This window comes from Micromys minutus (genome assembly GCF_963924665.1).
Source record: "Micromys minutus genome assembly, chromosome: 3".
Classification (NCBI taxonomy): domain Eukaryota; kingdom Metazoa; phylum Chordata; class Mammalia; order Rodentia; family Muridae; genus Micromys; species Micromys minutus.
This window is the reverse complement of record NC_137972.1, coordinates 68,816,647-68,840,640: the sequence shown is the minus strand read 5'-3', so window position 1 is coordinate 68,840,640 and position 23,994 is coordinate 68,816,647. Positions and strand designations below refer to the sequence as shown.

Sequence of the window (23,994 nt, the reverse complement as noted above, 5' to 3'; positions counted from 1 at the left end):
CCTAAAGTATCTTATAAAAACAAGCTTCTTACTACCTTTGCCAAGAAAAAGAGGCTTCTTTGTGTGTCTTTTAATGTCTGGTGTTTAATATTTAATTTGAGAATGTAAAAACAGTATTTGGCAGTTTGTGTGATTCCTTTAAAGAGCGTGCTCTTTAGAAACAAAAATTATGAACTCACAACAATTGAAACTGCTAGGTTAGCCTCTTAACAGTTGATTTTTTTCAGATCTATTTTCATTAGATAAAGCAGATTTATTGAGGATTAGTTGAATCACCTGTTCCTTTCTGTATCATTGTGTTAACACTGATGTTGATCCTGGTTAGTAGAGGTGAGGTGTGGGGTACGATTTAACCATTTTTACTTTTTACTTAGATGTCTCCAGGCATGATGTTCTTATGCACCTGATGTATTGGGTAGTTTACTTAGTTGAGCTGAATTGTTAAAGTGATGTTTTCTATTCATTTTTGCACTTCTGGATTCATGATCTTATTTTTTGTTTGCTTTAGAAGACAGCTGGTGAAAGAATAACTATGCATCTCATATTGGAGCACAGACACATCTTAGGATAATGAATATTGCCACTAGTGTGTTTTCTTTTTTAAAAACATAAAGCAATATTTTGAACTATTTTATACTACTTTAAGTATAAAGTGCCATGTGATATAGAGAATAGAAAAATAGGACCTACGACTCCAGCTTTGAATCACATATTGCATTTATTACTGAGCATTTGAGCAGTATTTCCTGAAAAAAACAATGGGTGTGACATTAGACACTTCATTGGTTGGCATTTAATTGGCTTAAGCAAGACAAATGCCTTTTGCCAATTCATCAATTCATCAAGTATTTTTGGAGCTATCTTCTAAGAATGGTATTGACTTTTGAAATAATAAATTCTCTCAGAGTCAAGAATAATAACACAGCTCCTTTCTTTATTCTTTCTTCTTCCTAAGGAATTGCATCTTTTGGAAAAGGAACAAAGAAGAATTTTCTGCAAGGATCAAATTTAAGAGTAATTGATATCTAGTAAGATATTTTTTCTCTTACCACGTTATGAATGTAACCATAGTGAAACATTTTCTAAAAATTTAGCTATTCTTTGTGACCTTGGATGACAGTATTTGTAAGATTTCACTGAAATGTATAATATTGAATGTACATTATTTCTTATTTTATCTGGGCTTTCTAAGATAACCTTAAACTTTTCACTTTGTGTACTTCCAGGTAAAATGTTAATTAATATGTTAATTTTCATTAGAAAATATCAATCTTCATTAGAACATTGCAGTTTCTGGTGATGATAAATAGGAAAAAGAAAAAAATAAGGTTAAAGGACATAAATAATCCAAGGGAAGATTTTCAAATAAAAAGTCAAAGGAAGTCTAACTATTTCTCAGAGGTGAAGGTCAAAGAGAAAAAGAGAACACATTTTAGAGGGTTTTTAGAAGATTGAGTATTTTGTGAGGATTTGAAGTTGTTTGCCTTCTTGAGCCCATGTTTACAAAGATTAAAGTATAGATTAAGTTACCTTGAGCACATCAGCCTAGGTAAGTGCTTACAATAAGCTAGCAAGATGTAGTCCTCAGAGCTTTCCTAAGTAAAACCTCATCTGAACTTTTCATCTAAGGTAGGAGAGACGTAAATTATGTTAGTTTTAATTATTTAAAACGAAGTACTTTAGAATCATTAGTAGAGATTGAACCCAATAGTCACATTAGTAAAATCACAGGGAAGGTATGTTAATTTTGGGCTTTGTTATTATTATTTCTTTGTTTACTTTTTCCCCCTTGTCATTTCAAGAATACTTTTGCTGCTGAGCATAGTGACATGCCTTAATTCTACCTCTAGGGAGGCTGAGGCAAGAGGATCAGAAGATTCTTGCCAGTATCAATATTGTCTACATAATGAGAACTTGTCTTAAAGAGAATACTTTTATTTATTATATATAAGTACACTGTGGCTGTCTTCAGACACATGAGAAGAGGGCTAGCCACCATATGGTTGCTGGGATTTGAACTTAGGACCTCTGGGAGAGCAATCAGCACTCCTAACCACTGAGCCATCTCTCCAGCCCTACTATTGCTGTTTAACAGCCCTCTTAAGGTATCTTTTATGATTCAAGTCTTATTACTGTCAGTAGTCTGCTCCTACTTCCTCCATGAGGAGGACTAGGTAGAGTGTCTTATTCGTATCTAACATTTCTGTGACTTAATGGGCTGTATTTGAATTAAGACTTGCTTGGGAGTTACTAAAATATTTATTAGATGGAAAATGATTTAAAGATACATATACGTGAGAGCCTCAGATTAGGAATCTTTTCTCTAATTATGAATAGAAATTAGAGGTTTTTCATGGGGACTGACAGATGTTTTAAAAATGGTTTCTCCCCTCATACCTTAGAATACTTTTGAATGGTCATACTTAGGATTGTAGTCATCTTTTGAGTTGTATATAGTGTGAGGTAAAGGTTGGGGTTCATTTCCTTGAATAGTAGTACCATATTTTTCTGGCAACTTTTTAAAGAAAGACCCTTTTTCTCCTGTTGAATTATTTTGGAGTCTTTGATAAAAATCAGGTCACTATTTATGGACCTGTTCTGGAGTTTGCCCTGTTCTGTTGGTTTGTTATTCTTAATATAATGCTGCATTATCTTGATTATTATACCTTCATAGTAGTTATGAAATCAAGTAATATTAACTGGGGTAGTGGCAGGTGAGGTAGACACTGGTGGATCTTTGTGAGTTCAAGGCCTGCCTGGTCTGTAGCCAGGGCTACACAGTGAGACTGTGTCTCAGTGAACACATAAACAAGCAACAACAAAAAAGTAGTGTTACTGCCCAGCTTTGCCATTTGATTTCAAAGTCATTTCGTCTACTATGGTTCTGTTTCTCTCTCTGGGTTAGAGTTGGATTATCAGTTGCAACAGAATAACTAATGGGAGTTTTGATTATGAGTACTTTCATCCTGTGGATCAATTTAAGGAGAATTGACTTTTCTAGTGATACCATAGTCTTCCAAATGATATCTTCCCATTTGAATCTTTCTAAAAAGTATTTTTCAACAGTATTTTGTAGTTTTCAATGCCAAGGTCTTATACCTATTTGTTTCATTAATCTCTAATCATTTTGTTGTTAGTTTCTAACAGTTTGTTGCTAATAACAGTAACACATACTTGATAACTGTAAGATTTTATAATTTGTCTGTCTGTAAACTTGGTGTTACATAATGTTGTTCAGACATTCAGTGTAGTTCCTCTTCTCTATGGTCAAGAGTATTGCTTCCCCCTTTACATTTTATGTCTGTTTCTTTTGCATTCTTTATTTCATTGACTAACCATCCCAGTGTCACATGGTTAGTCATGCTTATAACATGAATTTTCCACTGAGTTTTTTCTATTTACTTTCCAGATATTTACATAAATTTCCAGATGTATTTCTTTTACAGGACACTGATTTAATTAGAACATGTACTGTTTGACATAAATTTTTTGAACTTTTTGACATTTATGAGAAAGCATAGAAAATGGACTGTGTTGGTGATTGTTTTGTTGTGTGCCAAAAAGAATGTGTTTGCGTAGAAATGTCTAAAATTGATAGTTAGGTCAAATTACTTTAGTGGTTTTCTTTTTTAGCACTTCACACATACTTCCTGACATTCTGATTGATCTAATAATTGAATATAATAAATGGATTTGTTTATCTTTCACTTCCTGGTTCATGTATTTTGAAGTTCTATTATTGGATACATATGACTATTTAGTGTCTTTTATGAGGAATTGGCTTTTTTGCCATAAAATGTCCTTCTTCATCTCTGTAATAGGTTATGAAATAGTTACATAAATAATTTATGTAGTTCCTGAGAGAAATCCTGTTATTCTTTTAACATGGAACTTTTTTTTTTCTGCTCCCACCCCCACAGGCTGTTTGTAAAACTTGTATTTTTATTTTGAATGTTTTACTTGGGATATGTAAGTACAGTCATGTGTGCCTGATGCTGATGGGTGCCAGAAGAGGGCACCAGACTCTCTGGTACTGAATTAGGGATAATTGTAGGCTGCCACATGGGTGCTGGGAACCAAACCCAGGTCAGGTTCTTTGCAAGAGCATTCAGTGCTTTTAACCCCTGAGCCAGCCATTGCTACAGCCTCTTTTTAGACTTAAAGGAGAGATTAATTACACCCATAATTCCAGATCTTAGGAGCCTGAGGCAGGAAGGCTGTTTTGAGTTTGAGGTCATCTTGAAGTACATAGTGAGTTTCAAGTCTGTCTTGGCTGCACAGACCCTGTCTCAAAAGGATTGGGGAGGGGGGCTTATGACTGAGGTTTAGTAATTTGATTGTGTTGTATTTTGGATGGTTTTCTTTGAGAAGACTTTGCTTAGCCTTTTTTAAAAAAAGTTAAATGTAGAAATGTTTTGGCTACTATTTCTTAAGTATTCCATTTATTCTAGTCCTTTTCTTGTAGTTTCAAATATTTGAATTGTCTTCATTGCCACTAATACCATCACTCACTTGTTATTTTCAGTTTTCTTTCTTTCTGTGACCTACTTGTATGGCACATATATGAGTTTAAGATCACTGTTTTAACCCAGAAGTATATACCATCCAAGATAGTTTCAAAGTTATTAGTATAGTTAGCTTTTTCTTCAAAGTTTTTCTTGTTTCTCTTTCATGTACATGCTGGTGTGTGTGCACATGGTGCCTGTGTGAGTAGAGGTCAGTCTTGGGTGTTATTTCTTACATCATTCACTTTGTTTTTTATTGGGACCTGTGGCTCACCAGTTAAGCTAGGCTGACTGTCATCCACTAAGCCTCAGGGATCCACTTGTTTATGCCTCCCCAGCTCTGAGATTAGCAACCTGAGCACTGTGCTTGGCCTTTTACTTGGGTGGTGTGGATCAAGTTCAGGTCCTTTGCTTACAGAAAAGCACTTTACCAACTCCTGAGTACATACCTTTCTAAGCATACTGAATTTCTTTGTAATCATCTTTTTAAAAAAATGTGTAGGAGATGAGGTTTGTGGGAATGTTGGTGCTTCTATGCATGCACAGAGGCCAAAGGCTGCCGTCAGTAGTCCTGTCGTGTAAACTAGTCTCTTTGAACCTGGAGCTTGCCGTGCTGACTAGACAGGCTAGCCAGCAAGCCCCTGGACTCTGCTTGCTGTTGCTTCCTAATTCTGAGCTTACAGATGTGTGCTGTCATGCATGCCTAGCTTTTACCTTAGTGTTGTGGATCTGAACTCAGGTCCTCTTCCTTGCACAGCAAGCTCTTTACCCCCAAAGCCACCTCCTGCTCTTTTACTGTTACTGTGATAGCTTTGTCTGCTCACCTGTCTGTGCTCTTGACTTCTGGGTCTTGATATTGATTGACTGTTCTTATGTTCTCTTGCTGCTTTTTTATTTTCTATATTTTGTTTGAATGTTGGATATTAACATTTTGACATTTCTGAAGGGAGGATTATCATATCAGGTGAGTCAGATGTTTTTAAACATATGCAATGATTAATCCATAAAATAACAAATACTGGGTAAGACAAAAAGGAAGCAAAAGCCTGGAAAAGGACCCATGTGTATATAGGCATTTGCTTTAGGACAGAAATTATAACCGCAGGGTAAAGAATTATTCAGTAACTAATAATGAAATAATTTATAATCTATTTGGAAAAGAAATACCTTATTTTCTTATTTTTCATGGTGCAGAAAATGATTATTTATTTTTAATTAGAAGGCAAAACTATAAAACAGGTAGAAGATTCTATAGGAGAATATAGAGATAATTTGTAATACATTTAGCAGGCAAAAAAGACAAATTCAAAGATTCAGAGCACTCTTGTCAGTCATGGACAGTTCAATAAAAGAAGGAAAAGAGACTTGGAAAAGCACCTCATAAAGAAAATCTAAATATTTATGAAGCAGGCAAAGAGATTCTTAGCCTATTACTAATCAAGAAAATACCACAAAGAGACTGATAACTCCAGTAGAAGGACTAAGATCTAATTGATTACTTAGTAATATATGTTTTGAGAGGATACTCAGTTATGAGAACTCACTAAATACTGTATTACTGTGTGTTACTACCAGAATAATCAGGAAATGGTCTCCGTTTGAGGTAAAGGAGGATTGATTATTGAGAAAGGTACTCATGTCTTAGGAGTGTTGATGCTCTTAAAAGTTTTGGGTTTTTTTAAAAAAATTTTTTATTGGTTCTTTGTGAACTTCACATTATGTTCCCTAATCCCACTCATCTATCCCACCCCCGTACTTGCCCTCTACCTTTGCAGTCTCCCCCACAATAGAGCAGAAAACCCTCGTGGAAGCTGTAGTGTGTTCCACAGTATATTATATCCCTTTGTCCACAGTTTCTTTGCTTGCAAATGTTCATTGCAGTGACTGCTCTTGTTTACTCTATCAATACTGGGATCTCAAAGGAACTCCTCTTGTGTATTCTTTCTTGCCCTGTGTCATGAAGATCCTCTAGTTTTGGATCTTTGGGACCAGCACTCCAGCAGTTAATTGATGGGGTAGATGCTGAGGTGCACCATTTAAAGGTACTAAGCTCATCAGCTTGCTGGATCTTCTGCTTTTATGTCTTCTGGGCCAGCTCACCAGCACCACCCTACAACTGCCCCCTGAAACCAGGACCAGCTCTACCCTGCTGCCCAGGCAAGGTGTGGAGCCTGCTCTCTCAAGTATTGCAGATAGTGAGGGCATGGCCAATTTCCCCATTCTCAGGCCCTGGGGCCAGCTCTCCATCTGCCACAGATGGTGAGGAAGGGGGGAGGAAGGAGTCTTTCCCTCATCCCCACTGCCTCTGCCCAGCAGACTAGAGGCAGGGTCAGCTTTCCTGTGCTCACACCATTGGAACTGGCTCACCTGCAACCCTCACATCCAGGGCCAACTCTTCTGCACTGCCTAGATGAGGTGTGGGTCTGTTTTCCTGAGTGCTACTGCAGGTGAGGGGCAAGGACAGCTCTTGTACTCTCATGACCCCAGGGCCAGCTCTCCTGTCTGCTGTAGGTGGTGAGGAGTCAGGGGAGGGGAGGGCATCTCTATTGCCCACACTGCTGCATGGCAGACAAGTTGCAGGGTCCTGCTCCTACACTCACACCCTCAGGCCATCTCACACATGTCCCTGTCATTAAGGTCAGCTCTATTGTGCTGCCCAGGGGAGTTAGGTGCAGGGCATACTCTCCTGAGTGCTGCAGCAGGTGTGGGCAGGACCAGCTCTCCTAGGATGTATAGGGATGAGGCCGGTTCTGCACAGCTCTTACATTCTCACTTTCATGTGCATGAATCTGTCTAGCATTTTTCACAGTGGCCTTTGAGTCATGATTTTTTTTTTAAAGATATATGGCAAACTTTTTTTTATTAATTTATTTTTTTCTAACTTTATTTTAAAAAACAAAGATAAAAGAAAAAAATTTAAACATTTTTGCATAAATGTATACAAATACAATTGTGTCAGTGCTTGGCTTTTTTTTTTTCTTTTTTTTTTAAGGTTTGATACTCTGCATTAAGGTCTTACTAGTTACAATGGGCAAAAAGTACATGTAAAACAGGATGTAACCCGGAATTAGTCAACGTTTTCTTGGTGTGTAAGGATCGAGCATGACTTTTTTTTGTTTGTTTGTTTGTTTGTTTTCTTTTCTTTTCTTTTTTTCTTGAAATTCACACAGTCTGTGAGTTGTTTCTGGGGCAGTCCGAGCCTCTGGGGTTAGCATCCTACTATCAGTGACTGCATATTATGTCTGTTCTTTTGTGACTGGGTTATCTCACTCAGGATATTCTCTAGATGCAACCATTTTCTTAAGAATTTGGTTAAGTCATTGTTTCTGGTGGCTGAGTAGTATTCCATTGTGTAAATGTACCCCAATTTTTGTATTCATTCATCTACTGAAGGACATCTGGGTTCTTTCCAGCTTCTGGCTATTATAAATAGAGCTGCTATGAACATTGTGGTGCATGTATCTTTGTTGTATATTGGAGTGTCTCTGGGGTATATGCCCAGAAGTGGAATAGCTGGATCTTCAGGTAGTACTATGTCCAATTTTCTGAGGAATCGCCAGACTGATTTCCAGAGTAGTTGTATGAGTTTACAACCCCACCAACAGTGGAGAAGTGTTCCTCTTTCTCCACAACCTCGCCAGCATCTGCTGTCATCTGAGTTTTGGATCTTGGCCAATCTGACTGGTGTGAGGTGGAATCTCAGGGTTGTTTTGATTTGCATTTCCCTGATGGCTAAGGATGTCTAGTACTTCCTTAGATGTTTCTCAACCATTTGATATTCCTCAATTGAGAACTTTTTGTTTAGCTCTGTACCCCATTTTTTAATAGCGCTGCTTGATTCTCTGGTGTCTAGCTTTTTGAGTACTTTGTATACCTTGGATATTAGTCCTCTATCTGATGTGGAGTTGGTAAAGATCTTTTCCCATTCTGTTGGCTGCCGTTTTGTTTTCTTGAAAATGTCTTTGGCCTTACAGAAACTTTGCAATCTCATTAAGTCCCATTTGTTAATCTTTGACCTTAGAGCTTGAACCATTAGTGTTTTGTTCAGAAAATTTTCTCCTGTGCCTATGTGCTCTAAGGTTTTCCCTACTTTCTCATCTAATAGTTTCAGTGTATCTGGTTTAATGTGGAGATTTTTGATCCACTTACACTTGAGCTTTGTACAAGGAGATAAGAAAGGGTCTATTTTCATTCTTTTGCATGCTGAGTGCCAGTTGGACCAGCACCATTTGTTGAATAGGCTGTTCTTTTTCCATTGAATGTTTACAGCTCCTTTGTCAAAAATCAGGTGACCATATACGTGAGGGCTCATTTCTGGATCTTATATTCTATTTCATTGATCCATGTGCCTATTTCTGTACCAGTACCATGCAGTTTTCAACACAATTGCCTTGTAATATAGCTTGAGTTCAGGAATAGTGATTCCTGCAGATGTTTTCTTGTTGTTGAGGATGGATTTCGCTATTCTAGGTCTTTTGTTATTCCAGATGAAATTGCATATTGATCTTTCCAATTCAATGAAGAACTGGGTTGGAATTTTGATGGGGATTGCATTGAATCTGTAGATTGCTTTTGGTAGGATGGCCATTTTTAAAATGTTGATCCTTCCAATCCATGAGCATGGGGGATCTTTCCATTTACTGAGATCTTCCTTGATTTCCTTCTTTAGAGGTTAGAAGTCTTGTCATACAGATCGTTCACTTGCTTAGTTAGAGTCACACCAAGATATTTCATAGTTTTTGTGACGATTGTGAAGGGTATGTTTTCCCTAATTTCTTTCTCCACATGTTTGTCCTTTGAATATAGGAAGGCTACTGATTTGTTTGAGTTAATTTTGTATCCAGCCACTTTGCTGAACTTGTTTTTTAGCTGTAGGAGTTCTCTGGTGGAATTTGTAGGGTCTCTTAAGTACATTATCATGTCATCTGCAAAGAGTGATGTTTTTACTTCTTCCTTTCCTATTTGTATCCCCTTGATCTCCTTTTGCTGTCTAATTGCTCCAGCCAGGACTTCCAGTGCTATGTTGAATAGGTAGGGGGAGAGTGGGCAGCCTTGTCGAGTCCCTGATTTTAGTGGGATTGCTTCAAGTTTCCCACCGTTAAGTTTGATGTTGGCTGTTGGTTTGCTGTATATTGCTTTTATTATGTTTAGGTATGGACCTTGGATTCCTGTTCTTTCCAGGACTTTTAACATGAAGGGGTGTTGAATTTTGTCAAATGCTTTCTTAACATCTAGTGAGATGACCATGTGATTTTGTTCTTTGAGTTGGTTTATATGGTTGATTACATTGATGGATTTCCTTATATTAAACCATCCCTGCATTCCAGGGATGAAGCCTACTTGGTCATGGTGAATGATCGTTTTGATGTGTTCTTGGATTCGGTTTGCAAGGATTTTGTTGAGTATTTTTGCATCAGTGTTCATAAGTGAGATTGGTCTGAAGTTCTCTTTCCTTGTAGGGTCTTTGTGTGGTTTAGGTACGAGGTTTATTGTAGCCTCAAAAAATGAGTTAGGTAGTATTCCATCTGATTGTATCTTGTGGAATAGTTTGGAGAGTATTGGTGTTATGTCCACAATAAATGTCTGATAAAATTCTGCACTGAACCCGTCTGGACATGGGCTTTTTTTGATTGGGAGGCTTTTGATGACTTCTTCCATTTCTTTAGGTGTTATGGGATTATTTAGATGGTTTACCTGGTCCTGTTTTAACTTTAGGATCTTGTATCTGTCTAGGAATTCATCCATTTCCTCCAGATTTTCCAACCTTGTGGAGTATAGGCTTTTGTAGTGGGATCTGATGTTTGTTGAATTTCCTCAGTTTCAGTTGTTATGTCTCCACTTTCCTTTCTGATTTTGTTAATTTGTATACTCTCTTTTTGCCCTCTAGTTAGTCTGGCTAGGGATTTATCAATCTTGTTGATTTTCTCAAAGAACCAGCTCTTGGTTTTGTTGATTCTTTCGATCGTTCTTTTTGTTTCTATTTGGTCTATTTCTGCCCTAATTTTGATTATTTCTTGCCGTCTACTCCTCTTGGGTGTATCCGCTTCCTTTTGTTCTAGAGCTTTTAGCTGTGCTGTCAAGCTGCTGATGTGAGCTCTCTCCAGTTTCTTTGAGGAAGCGCTCAGGGCTATGAGTTTTCCTCTCAGTACTGCTTTCATTGCATCCCATAGGTTTGGGTATGTTGTGTTTTCATTTTCATTGAATTCTAGAAAATTCTTAATTTCTTCTTTGACCCTGCTATCCTTTAACAGAGCGTTGTTTAGTTTCCATGTGTATGTGGGCTTTTTGTTGTCTTTGTTGTTGTTAAAGACCAGCCTTAGACGATGGTGATCTGAGAGGATGCATGGGAGTATTTCAGTCTTTTTATATCGACTGAGGCTCATTTTGTGTCCAATTATGTGGTCAATTTTCGAGAAGGTGCCATGGGATGCTGAGAAGAAGGTGTATTCTTTTACTTTAGGATGATATGTTCTGTAGATATCCATTAATTCTAGTTGGTTCATAGTCTCTGCTAGTTTTACAGTGTCCTTGTTCAGTTTCTGTTTCCATGATCTGTCCATTGGTGAGAGTGGGGTGTTAAACTCTCCCACTATTTATTATTGTGTGGGGTGAAATGTATTTTTTGAACTTTATTAGGGTTTCTTTTATGAATGTGGGTGCTTTTGTATTGGAGCATATATGTTAAGGATTGAGAGTTCCTCTTGACAGATTTCCCCTGTAATGAGTAAAAAGTGTCCTTCTTTATCTTTTTTGATAACTTTTGGTTGGAAATTTACTTTATTTGATATTAGAATAGCCACTCCAGCTTGCTTCTTGGGACTGTTTGCTTGGAAGTTTTTTTCCCAACCTTTTACTCTGAGATAGTGTCTGTCTTTGTCTGAGATGTTTCCTGTATGCAGCAAAATGCTGGATTTTGTTTATGTATCCAGTCTGATAGCCTATGTCTCTTTATCGGGGAGTTGAGACCATTTATGTTAATAGATATCAAGGAATAGTGGTTTCTGTTTCCTGCTATTATTGCTTTTGTAGGTTGAGTTTTGTCTGTGTCTCTTTCTTCTTTTGCTTTTCTTGCTTAGGAGTTTTCTTGTTTTTACTAGGATGTAGTTCCCCTCATTGTATTGGGTTTTCCACCTATAATTCGTTGTAGTGCTGGGTTTGTGGTCAGATATTGTGTAAATTTAGATTTGTCTTGAAATATCTTCATCTCTCCATCTATGGTGATTGATAGTTTTGCTGGGTATAGCAGCTTGGACTGGCACTTGTGCTCTCTTAGGGTCTGCATGATGTCTGTCCAGGCTCTTCTAGCTTTCATAGTCCCTGTTGAGAAATCGGGTGTGATTCTGATTGGTCTGCCTTTATATGTTACCTGACCTTTTTCCCTTACTGCTTTTAGTATTCTTTCTCTGCTTTGGGCACTTGGTGTTTTGACTAGTATGTGTCGAGAGGAATTTCTTTTCTGGTCCAATCTATTTGGCGTTCTGAAGGCTTCTTTTATGCTCGTGGTCATCTCATTCTTAAGGGTAGGGAAGCTTTCTTCTACAATTTTGTTGAAGATATTTACTGTGCCTCTTAGTTGATATTCTTCTCCCTCTTCTATTCCTATTATCTTTAGGTTTGGTCTTCTCATTGTGTCCTGGATCTCCTGGACATTTTGGGTTAGGAGCTTTTTGGTTTTTGCATCTTCTCTGGCTCTTTTGTCTATGTTTACAATGTTGTCTTCGGCCCTCGAGATTCTCTCTTCCATCTCTTGTAGTCTATTGGAAATGCTTGCTTCTGTGACTCCTGATTTCTTTTTTAGGTGTTCTACCTCTAGGATTATCTCTTTTAGTATTTTCTTTATTGTGTCAATTTCCGTTTTAAATTCCTTCTTCCATTCCTTCATCTCTTTGGTTCTGTTTTCCTCTAGTTCTTTGAGTTCTTTGAGTGATTTTCTTGTTTCCTCTTTAAAAGCTTCTGATTCTTTTTGCTTTTCCTCCTATTCTTGTTTAAGGATCCCTATCATCGTCTTGAGGTATGATTTCAGGTCTGCGTCTTCTTTTTCTGGAGTGTTTGGCATGTTTGCTGTGATGGGAGAGCTGGGTACTGGTGTTGCCAGGTTGTCTTGGTTTCCTTGGGATATACTCTTTCGCTTTCCTCTTGCCATCTTGTTGTCAGTGATATGTTCTTGCCTTTCCCTTGTACCTGGTCTGTGTCCCTGGATCTCCACTGGTCCAGGTGGCGGATGGTCCGAGCCCTGTTCTGGGCCCCAAAGCCGCCGGGTGGGAACAGAGGTCCCAATGCTGGGTTCCTGGTCCCTGGATCAGGCAAGTCAGGGGCACGCTTTCTGTGCGCCACCGGCGAGTCATGATTTTTTTAAATAATGTTTTATTTGTTTTGTATTAGTATGAGAACCCTATAGCCATCACTTATGGAAATCACTTTTCAATGTTTTATATAAAATTTTATTGCTCTTAATTTTTTCAATTTATAGAATTTTTAACTATAAAAACTTAAGTTGTAAAATTAAATGTGTTTGCAGGATGTGTCCTACCTTTTTCTTCCTTCCCATCCTTCCTTTTCTTTTTCTTTTTTCCTTTCTTTTTTTTGGGGGGGGGGTGAAAATGACATAAAGTTATTGCTTTTCAAGCATCTAGAAATTGTATTCAAAGTAGAGTTTTGTGTGTTCCTTATGACATACTGGTTGATAGCACTGTTGTATTCATACAACAGACTTGTGTATTTTCAGTGTGTAATCATTCTCACTTAATGTAATTTGCAATAGAATGGAATTTTTACTTATTTTTCATTAAACAATAGCTTGTGATAGTCTTAATTTAGAACATGAATTTCTGCTTGGACTTAATGGTAAACAGTAGTGAAAATATCCTTTTTAAAATAGGATTGGGAGATAGTTCTTTAAAAGCAAAGAATCATTGCTTTTACTTTATATTACAATAAGATAAATGTGTCTAGTATATTTTGTGTAATTTTTTTGTAAGAGAATATAGGACATTTCCCCCCCTCTTTGTAGAATATAATTGTGTTCTCTTGTATAGACGTTGGGATTAAAATTACTTGATTCTGAATGTCAAAGTAGACTGTTTATCCCTTTTTAGTATGCAGTATGGTCTCTAATGTGTTCATTTTTTTAAAAATATACTTTAAAGATGGTAAAAAACATATAATTACATTTTTTCAGTTTCTATATAATATTAAGTAAATTACATTATTAAATAGGCTTTATGTTAGGTCAGGTTTTGCCCAATTGTCATATATGTTTTTGGGATGTTTTGAGCAAGTCTAGGCTGTGCTGTGGTCTTCAAAGTCAGGTAAATTGCCTACACTTTTACTGAAACTATTTTTAATTGAGGATGAGATTGTCAGGATCTAGTCCTTTGTAAGTTGAGGTGTCTTTGTGTTTAGAGGAACCAATATAATTGAGCTTAGCTGCAATAACTTTTTCTAATGCTGATAAGTTACTTTAGAATATATATAAAAGAAAGAAATAGGACATTAGCTAAGAGTGATGGATCTCAGCAATGAGGCTTAGGAAGGAAGCTTAGATCAGCCTTGGTTATATAGAAAGCCTGGCACTGCTTAAAATTGAGTGGAACCCTTCTGTTATGAAAACTACAAGGCTCTATTATAGTAAGCCACTGAAAGAGGTTTAAAAACCTCAGAGAGATGCAGTGTCATACTACATATGAACTAGTATTATGGTCAGTGTTAAAATTATATCACTTTCAGTGATCAACAGATTCAACACAATTCATATAAAAATCCCAGCTGGCTTCCCCACCCCCACCACATAAGCTCTCAAAAATGCTTAAAGTGTTTTCATATTAATTAAATAGTATTGTAATTTTCAGTATTTACTTATACACAATATTAATCTCCTGGCTGGCTACACACAAACACACCTGGCTGGCTACACACACACACACATACACACACACACACACACACACACAGAGAGAGAGAGAGAGAGAGAGAGAGAGAGAGAGAGAGAGAGAGAGAGAGAGAGAGAGAGAGAGTATTATTACTATTGTAAAGATCTGTCACCTGAAGCTTAGAATTAAATACAGGTCTTTTATGGCAGAACCTGCCCTATTATGTAATGCTATGTGCCTCTTATCTTTGATATTTGAAACAAACAAAATTGAGAATGACTGAAGAACCATTCATAGCATTTTTGTGTAAGACTTGAATCTACCATAAAGGGGATATGTGCTTGAATGTTTTTCTTATTACATTAAAGTTCCCATAGTCAGAGAATTATACAGTATCTACTTCATTTTCAACAGTGAAAAAACTGGCTGAGTGATTTAATTACTTAATTAAAATCACTAATACTAACCAGGCATTTAATCCCAAAACTGGGAAGGAAGAGATAGGCAGATCTTTGAGTTTGAGGTCAGCTTGGTCTGCAAATAGGTTCCAGGAGAGCCAGGGTTACAAGGCTAGCCAGGGCTGTGAGATTGGCCTAGAACACCTTTATGCCCCAGGAGGAGGGGGACAACCAATAAATTAATCATGGGCTCCTTTACTTGGGATTGCTTCTAAAGATCCTGTTTTAAATTGTTTCTTCTTTTTATGTAGTTTCAACCATAGAAATAGAAATTGTCTTATAAATATCTATCAATTTTTATTTGACAATTATACATACATTGAATTAAATGAATATTTTAAAAAGCATAGTGACTGTTTTTCAGTAATCAGAAGTTCATGACATTATAAAGAATTCTGCTAATAAATATTATGATGTTTGTGAGTTGCAAAATGTAGTAATGTGTTCAGAAGAGGTTATAATTTTCAAATTGCATATTTTATTTAGAAAATACCTTACATATATTAGAATTTTGAAATAATAAAAATACAGACTATTTTATATGTGCCTGGCACTTGGTTTGATGCACACCAACATTGCTGAAGTCACACAGTAACAAAGCTAAAGTTCCTGACTGAACATATCTGACCCTGCTTCCCTTTACACTGTCAGTTTCCCTTATTTTTCTATAGATGATACATAATCAGTCTCAGTTCCCTGTGGCTTTATGTTATAAAATTGGATGAAAATGCCCTAAAGAATATTAGGATAATTAACACAATTGAAACGATGACCTATGCGTTTGAATTTGGTTAGTGTACTCAGCTGTATAAGAGAATATTCTTGCTCTTAGGAAATAATACTGGAAGTATTAAGTTGTAAAGGGCATGGTCTGTGCACTCCCCAAGTGACTTGGATTCCTTTATGTCCATGTCTGTAGGTATAGAGGAGACACAGACCTCCTAATAGGAGTGAAAGGTACAGTAAAAGGTTATAGTTGTGCATGAATTTTCTATACTATTCTTGAAACTTTTTAATATATTTGAAATTATTTTTTAAACACAGAGCTAAGTGTTATGTTGAAAAATTAAATTTAAAAACCACTTCAATGGGCTAAGGAGGTATCTTAGTGGCTAAGAGTGTGTACTGCTCTTGTAAAGACTGAAGTTCTATTCCCAGCACTCACATTAGTTAGGACAGCTGTCTGTAATTTCCATTCCCAGTTTTAATGGGTAGTTGCACATACATGCAAAAAAAAAATACTGACACACATACATAAAAATAAAAAATCACTTCAAATCTAAGCACACTTGCTGAGGACATGCTTTGTATGTTCTTTTAAGGCATGCATGGATTTTAATAGTTAGAGCATGAAGTCCCGATTCAGTAGTCCTCTTTAGCTGTGATGCCTATGAACCACAGCAGTGATCAGGATAGCAAACTATCCCTAAAGGTTCAGTAGTGGTGCTTAGATCTTGGTGATAGCTAACAGTTGTCTAATTGGACTTAAGCCTGCTCAACAAGAGGGAAATCATGCCTGATCTTGTTTACCTACCCAACCACCCATGGCTAGTGAGGTCATTTATACATCTCAGAGAACATACTACTGCCACTTTTATGAACCAGTATAATTCCTAACTGCATCCTGTGCCCAGAGATGAAAGTGGCTCTCCTCTCCTCAAGTATCTTCTTTTCACAGCTGATGGAGACCATTACAGAAAGCTACAACCAATCAAAATGTAGAAAAGGACTGACCATGGATACCCAGCCCCAATTAATACACCTACAATACAACCCTACACCTAAGGCCCAGGGAAATGAATTTTCTATACTGTTCTTGAAACTTTTTAGTATATTTGATATTATTTTTAAACATATAGCTAAATTTATATTGCAAAATGAAATAAATTATTTCAAAGGACTGGAGGGGTAGCTCAGTGGTTAAGTGCATATAAAGGCCAGAGGACCAGGGAGTTTGTTGTAAGATTATGTTTTTTAGATTGAACAGAAAAGCTACATTCTTGAAAGCATAATATGGTTGCTTACACAAGATTTGAACAGTTAATATGCCAGCATAAATAAGGGAAATCACAGGAGTCCCACCCCTGAATAAAGAGGTACAAGAAATTGCAAGCTGCCCAGAGAGAGAGAGAGAGAGAGAGAGAGAGAGAGAGAGAGAGAGAGAGAGAGAGAGAGAGAGAGAGAGAGAGAATATATATTAATGTTTCCCAGAGATGAGCCCCTTAAATGGTTCTTCAGTTTCAAGTAGTCAGCCCTTATAAATATGCATCCAAGAACACTAAATCAACTCAGCAGGTTCCATTTGTAGTTTTGCAAGTTGTGTGATAATAATCAAGGAATAGTAGGCATGAATTTGAAAGAGTTCGTGGGCCATGAGAGTGATTGAAGGAAGGAGAAAGAGAGGGAAATGATCTAATTGTATTTTTTAAGTTTTTTTGAGATTATAATTTCATCATTTCCCTCGTTCCTTCTTCCTACATACCACCCCTTTTATTCTCATTCAAATCATGGTCTCTTTTTCTTTAATTGCTGTAATTGTTAGTTGCTGTTGTGGTGGTGGTGGTGGTGGTTGTATGTGAGGGTGAATCTGTGTATTCATATTTATTTAAATACAACCTGTTCTGTTTTTATAATGTTACTTGTGTATATGTTTTCAGGGCTGACCATTTGGTATTGAATAGCCCAATGGTGTACTCTATGAAAGTCTATTTCTCATGTGCAACATTCCCTAGTTGCTTAACCTTTGTTTAGCATTGAGCTCTCATGAGCTTTCTCCCTCCCATGTTATTATGTCTGTTGTTCTTGTTCAGCTTCTGTTTAGGTAGCCATGTTAGTGAAACTTCATGGGTCTGGATAGCTTCTTGACCTTTCTAGGAGACACAATCTTAAAGAAAACTCCCTGTTCCTTTGGCTCTTACAGTCTTTCTGCCCCCTGTTCCACAGTGATCCCCCAACCTTAGGTACAGGATTTGTGCTGAGAAACTTAAACTTCTTTGATTGAGGTGTATCTATGGGTATAGAGATAAATCCTTAGAATGTAGTTAAGGATTATGGTAGCTTAGTAAAGTAGTGATTGCATATTCTTCTTTATGATTCATGACTTCAGTAAGATGTATGACTTCAGTAGCTCTGAGAACCAGTCATGATTTCCATCTTGTTGAGAGGGTCTTAAGTCCAATCAGAGAGCTGTTGGTTACTGCCAAGATAATGTGTGCCACTACTGTTCTATCAGGGTTATCGTGCCAGGTTGGTTGTTGTGTTTCATAGGCATAGTTAATTAAGACTGTTTGTTGGTTTTCTTCCCTTTGGAAGCTTGAATGGTTCTCTCAGATTAGATCCAGCTTGTGTCCTCTGGGTTGTTTGTTCAAAGTGCATGGTATCTTTAGCATCAGTTACTTAACTTTACCTCTTGCAGGAAACCAAAAGCAACAGCAATAACCTGTAAGCTTTTTGGGAGTCTCTTGAATTGCCCTGATTAATGACTCAAAAGAGGGCTTTTCATGCCTGGTTGTTGGGTTTTTTTTGTCAGTCTGTGGCTTTTGGGGCTGGGGAGCATTGTCAGTCCAGATGGGGAAATTTCATTTAAACTGTATGTATATTATCTGATTTACATGTATTACAAGTGTTTTTAGGTAGATAGCATGATTCCTTATGATTTTTTCAGACACATTAACTGTTATTTTACCTTTTTCTTTCCTTCTGTATTTATTTCTTCCTCCCCAATCTTCGTACCTAAATTGAAAGTCACTTTCTCCCATTTACTACTAAATATTACGTATGCCCTGCTATTCCCCTTATTTTTGCCCTCCTCACCCCCAGTGGTCTATTTTTACTTTCCTGATTTCTACAATTATTCAACACTATGTACTCACATTTGAAATTTTGGAGATAGGAGCCTCTGATGAGAGAGGTGATATTTGTCTTTGTCTACACTAACTCACTCAATACAATCTTTTCTAGTTTGATCTATTTATCTGCAAAGTTCACTGGTTCATTTTTCTTTACTGCTGAATAATATTTATTAGTATATATATTTTCATTAGCTATTTGTCAGTTGTTTCTCTTTCCTAGCTATGTAAATAGAATAGCAGTGACCATGGCTAAAGAGTTTCTGGGATAGAAATTCAAGTCCTTTGGATTTATGCCAAGGGATGGTATGGATGGGTGTTATATAGTAGATTTATTTTTCACTTTCTGAGGGTTCTCCACACTGATTTTTAAGTTGGCTACTTAATTTTTGGGAGTCCTATTTAGAAAGTCCTTTCACACATCTGCATTCTGTAGGGTACTGCCAGTATATTTCTTCTAGCACTTACAGTGTTCTAGGTTTCACATTTAGGTCTTTGATCTGTTTAGAATTAGTTTTCTTTTTTCTTTTTTGTGCAAGGTGATAAACATGGAATTAAGTTTCATTCTTCTACATGTGGATATACAGTTTTCCTAGCACCATTAGTTGATACCCCCACCCCAGGCATATTTTGGCATCTTTTTCAAATATTAAATGACTGGTTACATATACTCATGTTTCAGTCTTTATTTTGTTTCATGGTCTACATGTCTGTCTGTGCCAGTGCCATATTAGTTTATTACTGTGGCTCTGTAATAATCTTCAGGTCTGGAATGGTAGTTCTTCCCACACTGTTCATTTTGCTCAGGATTGTTCTGTCTGTCTGGAGACTTCTGTAGTTCTGTATGAATCTTGGGATACTTACTCTGTTTCTGTCAAGACTAAGATGGAGAGTTTGTGAGCATTGAATTTGTAAGTAGCTTTTGGTAGGATGGACATTTGCACAATATTTACTAATACATGGAATGTCTTTTCATTTTCCAGTATCTTTTTCTACCTCTTTCTTCAGAGGTTTAAAATTTTCATTATAAAGGTCTTTCACCTCTTGGTGATTTATTCTTAGGTATTTTATTTTCTTTGAGGCTGTTGTAAATGGGAATGTGCCCATGATCTCTTTCTGTATGTTTGTTGGTGGTGTATGGAAAAGCTATTGGTTTATTAAGTTGATTGTATATCCTGCCAAATTTCAGAATTTCTGTTTTTAGAAGTTCTTTGGTAGAATTTTGGGGATCTCTAATGTCATCTGCTAAAAAAGGTAATTTGACTTTCTTTTATAGTCTTGATCCTGAATTTCAGTGTTATTACTTCAGATGTTTCTCTATTTAGGATGATGTGGGCTTTGGTTTCTTGTATATAAAACTTATTATGATGAGGTATTTTCCCTCTAGTCCTGCTCTCTACGGCTTTTATCATGAAGGCTTGTTGGATTTTGTTAAAAGGTTTTTTTTCTGCATCTATAGATATGATTATGTGATTTTTGCCTTTAAGTTTATTTATGTGATTTATTACATTTGTTGACCTGCATGTTTTGAACCATCTCTGTAACTCTGATGTAAAGCCAGCTTGGTCATGATGGGTAATCTTTTAGTGTATGTTTGTGTTTGGTTTGCAAGTATTTTATTGAGCATTTTTGAATTTATGTTCATCAGGAGTATTAGGCTGTGGGTGTTGCTGTTTTGCTTGTTTGTTTTTGTTGTGTTTTTACCTGATTTTGGTATTAAATTGAAACTGGCTTTATAGAAGTTTGGGGGTACTTCTCCCCCCCTTTCTCTCTCTCTGTGTGTGTGTGTGTGTGTGTGTGTGTGTGTGTGTGTGTGTCTGTCTGTCTGTCTGTCTGTCTGTCTGTCTGTCTGTCTCTCTGTCTGTTTATGACTAGTTTAAGAAAGATTGGTTATGGATTCTTCTTTGAAAGTCTGATACAGTTTTGCTATGGATTAATCTGGTCCTTAGGTAGAAGGCTTTTTATTACCTTTTCATTCATTTTCATTTGCGATGGGTTGTTTATGTTGTTGATGATGATGATGATATTTTCTTGGTTTAATATTTGGTTTGGCTGACTGCAGAAATTCATCCATTTAAGGTTTTTTTTTTTTTAAGATTTATTTATTTTATGTATATAAGTAATCTATCTTCAGACACACCAGAAGAGGGCATCAGATCCCATTACAGATGGTTGTGAGACACCATGTGGTTGCTGGGAATTGTTCTTAGGACCTCTGGAAGAGCAGAGAGTGCTCTTAATTGCTGAGCCATCTCTCTAAACCCTCTTTAAGGTTTTTTTAACTTAATAGAATATAGACACTTAAATTATTCTCTTATATTAGTCTGAATTTCTTTGGTGTCTGTTGTAATGCTTACCCCTCTATTTCTAAAAAAAAATTTTTTAAATTTGGATTCTCTTTCTTTTGGTTTGTTGGGCCACAGTTCTGCCAATCTTGTTTATCTCCTTAAAGAAACAACTCTAAGATTTGCTGGTGTGTGTGTGTGTGTGTGTGTGTGTGTGTGTGTGTGTGTGTGTGTTTTGTTTGTTTTTATTTCATTAGTTTCTGCTCTAGTTCTTAGTATTTCTTGCAGTCAACTGCCTTTGGGTTTGACTTGTTCCTGTTCTTTTAAATTTTTGAGTTGCATCATTAAGTCATTTATTTGTGCTGTTCCCAGTATTTTAGTGTTGGTGTTTAGAGCTATAAATTACCCTCATAGGACTGCTTTCACTGTGTCTCAGAAGATTTTGTTGTATTGCGTTTTCATTTCATTCCAGGAAATTTTTTATTTCTAATTTGTCCCATTCATCATTCTGTAATGAGTTGTTTAATCTCTCTGAGTTTGTATTTTTACTAGAGATTTATTGACTGTAGATTTTGTTTTTTATTGTGTTATGGTTAAATAAGGATACATGGAGTTATTGCATCTTTCTGAATTTGTAATGATTTGTTTCATGTTCCAAGGTACGATCTCTTGTAGAGAAGCTTTCATGTCTGCTGAGTAGAAATTACATTCTTTGTTGTTTAGGTGAACGAACTATTCTGTATATATCTAATTTCAGCAGTACATTTTAAGTGAAATTGGACACCCCTCAGTTAATGAATATATGTTTAAGATGGTAATATCTTGTTGGTTAACTGTTCCCTTGATTAATGTGAGTGCTATTTTTATTACTTCTGATTAGTTTTAGTTTGAATTCTATTTGTCAGATACAATTATCAGATTAGCGACACCTGCTTGCTTCCTGTTTCCATTTAACTGGAGTACTTGATCATCCTTGTACTTTAAGGCATTGTCTATCTTTAAAGCTAAGATGTGTTTCTTATAGATGGATTTTATTTCTTGATTCACTTAGCTAGCCTGTGTCTTTTGATTGGAGAATTTAGTCCTTTAATATTTAAAGTTATTATTGAAAGGTATCTGTTGATTGTAGTCAGTTTGCTGCTGGTTTTGATGCTGTTTATGTTTTCAGCAGTACTTCATGTTTTAGTAATTATGCCCTAATATTTTCTTTCTACAGTGTGTCTGTTACCTATCCTCAACCTTCTATTCTGCACCAAATACTGCTTCCCATATTTTCTTTAGGTTTAGTTTGTTGGATATACATTTCTTTAGGTTGTTTGTATCATGGAAAGGTTTCTTTTCTCCTTCAACTCTGACAGATAGTTTTTGCTGAGTGTAGGTTGGCTGTCATTGTTTTTTTAGGACTTGAAATGAATTGCTGCAGATTCTTCTGGTTTACAAAGTTTCCATTGAGAAATCAGATGTTTTGATGAGTCTGATACATCTTTCTATATATGTGACTTGTATTTTTTTTTCTTGTAGGTTTCAGTACTTTCTCTTTGTTCTGTGTATTTAGTATTTTAACTATAAAATGCCTTTTCTGGTCTGGTTTGTTGGTGTTCTGTGTGCTTCTTGTATCTGTTTGGGTTTGTCTTTCTTAGTTTGGGAAGTTTTCTTTTTTGGTCTTGTTGAAGATCCAATACATGCCATTGACTTAAGTTCTGACTTTTTTTTTCTGCTTGCTTGATTGTACATGTGAGACTTTCCTTTGAGTTGTCTAGTTGGGTTTTGGGTTTTCCAATTCCTTCATTTTAGCTTGAATCCTCCTCAATATTTCTATTTCTTTATTGAATTTCATTTTCAAATTCTGGATTGTCTTTGTCATTTTCGGTTTTGCTTCTTCCATTCTTTGAATTTTATGATTGTTCTTTTAAATTTTGTGTCCTGGGGTTCATCTAGATAATTCTCATTGACAAACATTTCTGTGGGTTTAGGTGTGTGATACTGACTTGTGCTTTCATGATGCTTGTGATTAAATCTAGGCATGTAGATATCTTTTGTTAATTCTGTGTCTGATATGGGCAAAGTAGGTTGGAACCGAAGACAGGATGTGTGGGTTGGGTTGGACTGAAGGTCAGATGTCTGGCTTAGATGGAATGTATTCCAGTGAACACAGGGCATTGGGCTGATTTGCAGATTTTGGTGGGTAAACTTGGGGAGGACCAGATCCTAGAGAAGCAACTGCATCATTTGGCTCTGGAATTGTTTCAACTAAAAATTTAAACATTATTCATTTTGTGTGTGTGTGTGTAGTGCATGGTATGGTTGAGTTTATGTATGTGCACTCTGTCTCTGGTGCTCAGGGAGTTCAGAAGAAGCATTTGATCCCGTAGAACTGGATCTCCAAAGCTGGAGTCGGAGTTGAGATCAACTGTGTGGGTACTGGGACCAAACCAGTGCTCTTAACTGCTGAGCAACTTCTGCAGCCCCTGTATTTTAATTAAACCATTTAAAACAAGTTTTTATGTAAAAAAACATAACTAAGAGTACATTACTAAGTGAAATAAGCCAATCTGGAAAGGATGTATTCAATTATGGTTTTAATGAGATGACATTCTGGAAAAGATAAAATTATGGGGTTAGTAAAATGATGAATGGTTTCCAGGAATCAGTGGAAAGGGAGAAATGTGTAGAAGAGCACAGATAATTTTTTAATAGTTAAATTATTCTGCGTGGTGCACTGTAAATGGTGAATACATTCCATTATATATTCATGCAAATCCATAAAACACACACCACCAAGAGTGAACGCTAATGTTAATGAGGCATTATGATTAAAATGATGTATCAGTATAGGATCATTAATTAAAATAAGAATCCTATCCTGGTAGTAATATTAATAATGTGAAGAGCTAAACATATTTTGTATAGTATACTGCAGAAAGCATTGAATATTTCTGTTAATTGCAGACTTAAAACTGCGATATAAAACACGGGAGAAAGGATTGATAAACTAGATTAAAATTTTTATCTCAAAATGAGGAGGAGAA

The 23,994-nt window shown here is 36.4% G+C and overlaps 1 protein-coding gene across 6 annotated transcripts in view; it reads left to right on the top strand.

Annotated features, from left to right (window-relative positions):
• The window catches only part of MEF2A (myocyte enhancer factor 2A), a 117,828-nt gene that overhangs the window by 17,947 nt on the left and 75,887 nt on the right, over window positions 1-23,994 (top strand). For 5 of the 6 annotated variants that reach the window (XM_080914115.1, XM_080914112.1, XM_080914116.1 and 2 more), the window contains exon 2: window positions 956-1,028. The exons of the other annotated variant lie outside the window; for it this stretch is intronic. The gene's annotated coding sequence lies outside the window, so the exon portion shown is untranslated. The remainder of the gene's footprint in view (window positions 1-955; window positions 1,029-23,994) is intronic. 6 annotated transcript variants of the gene reach the window in all.